Source organism: Grampus griseus (genome assembly GCF_964374135.1).
Source record: "Grampus griseus genome assembly, chromosome: 12".
Lineage (NCBI taxonomy): Eukaryota > Metazoa > Chordata > Mammalia > Artiodactyla > Delphinidae > Grampus > Grampus griseus.
Window position 1 is genome coordinate 20,031,437 of NC_139006.1, and position 4,666 is coordinate 20,036,102.

The following is a 4,666-nucleotide window of genomic DNA, read 5'->3' on the forward strand; positions in this document are numbered from 1 at the left end:
CCACTTCTGGGCCTGGAGGCCAGGGCTGCAGTCCTCGTGTCTCCTCCCTTTCCTGACCCTCCTCTGTCTGAGATGCTTGATAAACAGTGGCACTGGCCGAATTTCCTGGTACCCTGAGTGATTGGGGTTTGTGGTCACAAATTTGAACATCCTGGATGTAATTCCTGAGTCTGGTCACCTGTGTCTTGTAGGCGGGAGGAAGGTGGACAGATTTAGCAGTGGGATGTGCTGCAGCTGCTTTGGGTCCTGTCTTCTTGCTTTATGGGCGCGAGTTCTGAAGCACGGTCACGTGCACGCAGCTCCTTTCTCCTCCACTGTAGTCCATATGGAGCTTCCCCCACCCTCATCCCCCAACTAACTTATCTATTTTTATTGTTTCTTATCTCTTAATTATAACAGAATGCATGCTTGTTGTTTAAAAGAGGTTTCAAATAATAGAAAGTGAAGGCTCTTTTTGCCCCACTCGAATCTCACATTCTAGGGTAACCAGTGCAGAGTGTGGTGTGGGTACCACCAGCCCCTGTCTCTATGACACTCTTAAAACTTGTATGTGTGGGCTTCCCTGGTGGCGCAGTGGTTGAGAGTCCACCTGCCGATGCAGGGGACACGGGTTCGTGCCCCGGTCCGGGAAGATCCCACATGGCACGGAGCGGCTGGGCCCATGAGCCATGGCCACTGAGCCTGCGCGTCCGGAGCCTGTGCTCCGCAACGGGAGAGGCCACAACAGTGAGAGGCCCGCGTACTGCAAAACAAACAAACAAACAAAAAACAAACAAACAAAAAACTTGTATGTGAAATGCTGGAGAGGGTGTGGAGAAAACGGAACCCTTTATGGGGGCAAACTGCTTTTCAGGCTCACCTTGGAAATTCCTGCCAGTGCCAGTGTCACCTGCTCCACAAAGACTCCCAGGTTCAACTGACCTTGCTTGTCTCGTGTCCCGCTGGACCGTGGACCAGCTTCTAGTCTGGCACCCAGCGCTCTGACTTTTGTTTCCTCATGTGGATTTTTTTTCTAACCAGGCCATTGTGTCTTAAAATGAGGTTCCCCCACTGCCTCTCAATCTCTGAGGCTAGGTGGGCTCATTAAAAATGCAGGCCCGGGCTTCCCTGGTGGCGCAGTGTTTGGGAGTCCACCTGCCGATGCAGGGGACACGGGTTCATGCCCCGGTCCGGGAAGATCCCACATGCCGCTCCAAAAAAAAAAAAAAAAAATGCAGGCCCCTCTGAATCAGCATCTCAGGGGATGGGCTCAAAATCTGCCTTTCCAACAAGCCACCTGCCAAGTAATTCTTTTTTTTTTTTCTACTTTTTATTTTATATTGGAGTATGGTTGATTAATAATGTGATAGTTTCAGGTGTACAGCAAAATGATTCTGTTATACATGTATCTATTCTTTTTCAAATTCTTTTCTCATTTAGGTTGTTACATAATATTGAGGAGAGTTCCCACTTCTTTTTCATTTAACAATGTATCTGGAAAATTGTTATACCTCAGTCCACATAGACGTCCTGTGTTCACATTTATTTATTTAATTTTGAAGAAGCAATACATCCACTGTTAAAATATATAATAAAATATATTAAACGTATTTATGTGTAAAATATATAAATATATTTGAAGGAAGACAGTGAGAAATCTCCCTCCCATGTCTATGCAACCCCTCCCCCACGAATAACTATGATTCTTAGTTTTTTATATCTTTCCATATATATATATCCAGAGTATATTTATATTCTTACTTTACCCCTCTTTTTTACTCAAGAGTGATACACTATATATGTGCATTTTGGAGATATTTCCATTTTAGTACATAAACAGTTTCCTCATTCTTTCCTTTCTTTTTTTTTTAAACAACTGCATATAGCACAGCATTCCCCAGTATGGATAAATCAAAATGTGTTCATTCTTTTAGAAACTATTATTTTAATTCACTAAATAAGTGACACAGCGTAGGTATAAAACTCAAGGTGCAGAGGGGTAGCCAGTGAAAAGTCAGTTTCTCCCACTTCTGTCTCCAGATTACTCAGTTCCTCCATCTGAAAACAAACACCGTTCCCAGGGTCACACTATCCTTCTTGAGTTGGGCTGTGTAATATGTGGTGTACACACACACACGCATACATACACACTTACACTTTTCCCTTCTTTTTCAGCCTCAACCAATGAGGCAGAGATTAGCCTGCACAAACACCTCTGTTCTCGGGTGTGGATGGATTGGGACGTGTCATCACTGAGTTCAAGGCCAAGGGCATTGCCTATTTTGATGGATGTTTCCAAGTTTTGTTCCTAGGAGGCGCCATATCCATCTCTACGTGGATCCTCCAATGCCCAGGGTCTGGGCTGGCTCTGAAGGGATGGGAAGCCAAGGGGAAGTCTGCCTCCTCTTCTTTGCTCAGCCTTACCCTCTGTGTCCCTCCTTCCAAACTTTCCCCCAGCTCCAGCTTCACGGTCAACCTTTTCTGGGCAGTGTGCTTGCTCCTGTATCCCCAACAAACTGAAGCTCCATTCACGGGTCTTTTGTATCGCCAAGTCCATATGTCCCAAAGGGTCTTCTCTGCAGGTGAATAGGTGGAAGGGAACCATTTTACTCCTCCAGTCAAATACATAGTTTCACCAACTCGGGGTGAAACTACGTTAAAGCAGGTCTCTTTACTGCAGGACTTTTCAGTGCCTCTAGTATGCTAACACACTGGGATCTCTACGAGGTCTTAGAGTCTGTAGACTGCTTTGACTACACAATTTCAGACACGCCAATATGGTTTCACTGCTTTATTGTCATGAAGGGGAGTCTGAAGCCCAGAGAGGGACTGCTACTTGTCCGGTGTCACACGTCGATGGTGGAGATCTGAATTTCTAGCCTTCCCGTGTCCGTGACAGCAATGTAGTAAGTCCTCAGTGCCTCCTCCCTCCACCAGCAGCTCTAAACGTGGAGCGTCAAGGTGTCCTGGTGACCTTCAGGGACACCAAGACATGTAGCTTCACTAAATTTTGTTTTTTGGGCCACGCCACGCGGCTTGCAGGATCTCAGTTCCCCGCCCAGGGGTCGAACCTGGGCTACGGCAGTGACGGCGCTGAATCCTAACCACTAAGCCACGAGGGAACCCCCTAGATTCATTAAATTTAAAATAACTGCGTAGGATCCTTCATAAGTGTTAAGATCACGAAAACAAGGGAAGGTGAGAAACTGTCACAGACTGGAGGAGAGTTAGGAGACGTGACCACTAAATGCAACATGCTTTCTTGGGGAGGATCCGCTTTAGTGAAAAAATGGGTGAAATCCAAATAAAATCTGTCGTATAATTAATAGTACGGCACCGATGTCAGGTTCTTAGTTTTGATCAGTGTACCATGGTCATGTACGATATTAACACTGGGGGGTGCTGGGTGAAGGATACACCAGAACACTCTGTTTTATCTTTGCAGCTCTTCTATAAACCTAAAAGGATTTCTGAAAAGGGAGCTTCACGGCCTGCAGAGTGTGGGTGGCGGCTGCGTTCCCAGGGACCGTCGTCCGCGATACAGCAGCGCAGCCATGGCAGAGCTGCAGCCCACGTCCGGCAGACTCACCGACGAGGCCGCCCTTGTCTGCGGCACCTACCCGGACCCCAGCACCAAGGATCTTCTCTTGCAGCAGAACATGCTGCGAATTAAGATCCTAAGTAGTCACTGGATTTTTATCCTAGAATTCTTGGAATGACGCTACTCCAAAACTTAGATTTTCCCACTATGAAATTTTCACTGTTTCTTGGCTTCTGAGGATAAAAATGACATCCCAAAAGGTAAAGATGAAAGAGTAGCATGGGCCATTCTCCAGAAAAGCTATGCTTGAACTGACACACAACTGGGGCACTGAAGAGGATGAGATGCAGAGTTACCACAGGGGCAATTCAGACCCTCGGGGATTTGGTCACATTGGAATTGCTGTACCTGATGTTCACAGTGCTTGTATAGGATTTGAAGAACAGGGAGTCAAATTTGTGAAGAAACCTGATGATGGTAAAATGAAAGGCCTGGCATTTATCGAGATCCTGATGGCTACTGGATTGAAATTTTGAATCCTAACAAAATGATAATTTTATTTAGTTCTGTGAGAATGCTGCTTTGAGATTTCAGTGAAGACATTGTGGAAGGTGAAAAAGGAAACAATGTGATTCAAGATATTCAGTTAAGGGCTTCCCTGGTGGCGCAGTGGTTGAGAGTCCGCCTGCCGATGCAGGGGACACGGGTTCGTGCCCCGGTCCGGGAAGATCCCACATGCCGCGGAGCGGCTGGGCCCGTGAGCCATGGCCGCTGAGCCTGCGCGTCCGGAGCCTGTGCTCCGCAGCGGGAGAGGCCACAACAGTGCGAGGCCCGGGTACCGCAAAAAAGAAAAGATATTCAGTTAACAGGAGCATCTAGGACTGATGGCTTATTGTCTCAATTCAAATTATTCTTAAGTCCATTTCCCTTTCCTAGTTCAGCTATGTTTTTCACCTAACTGTTCAGCCATTCTAGTTTTAAAGTAGTGCTTTGTCTCATGTCCTTGAATGTAGTTGTATAACTTTACTTTTTTAGGCAATAATTAGAACAATTTCCTTCAGGGGCTGCATTTGCCTTCTATCTCCTGAAGAGATACGAGTCTACAAGTCTGCCTTTGAATCATCATTTTCAAAAAAAAAAAAGAAA

The 4,666-nt window shown here is 46.1% G+C and overlaps 1 pseudogene across 1 annotated transcript; it reads left to right on the plus strand.

Annotated features, from left to right (window-relative positions):
- The first annotated feature begins 3,533 nt into the window (after positions 1 to 3,533).
- On the plus strand, positions 3,534 to 4,106 carry LOC309830999 (lactoylglutathione lyase-like; annotated as a pseudogene). Its single transcript has one exon. The product of its transcript is annotated as a lactoylglutathione lyase-like (transcript).
- Positions 4,107 to 4,666: the final 560 nt, after the last annotated feature.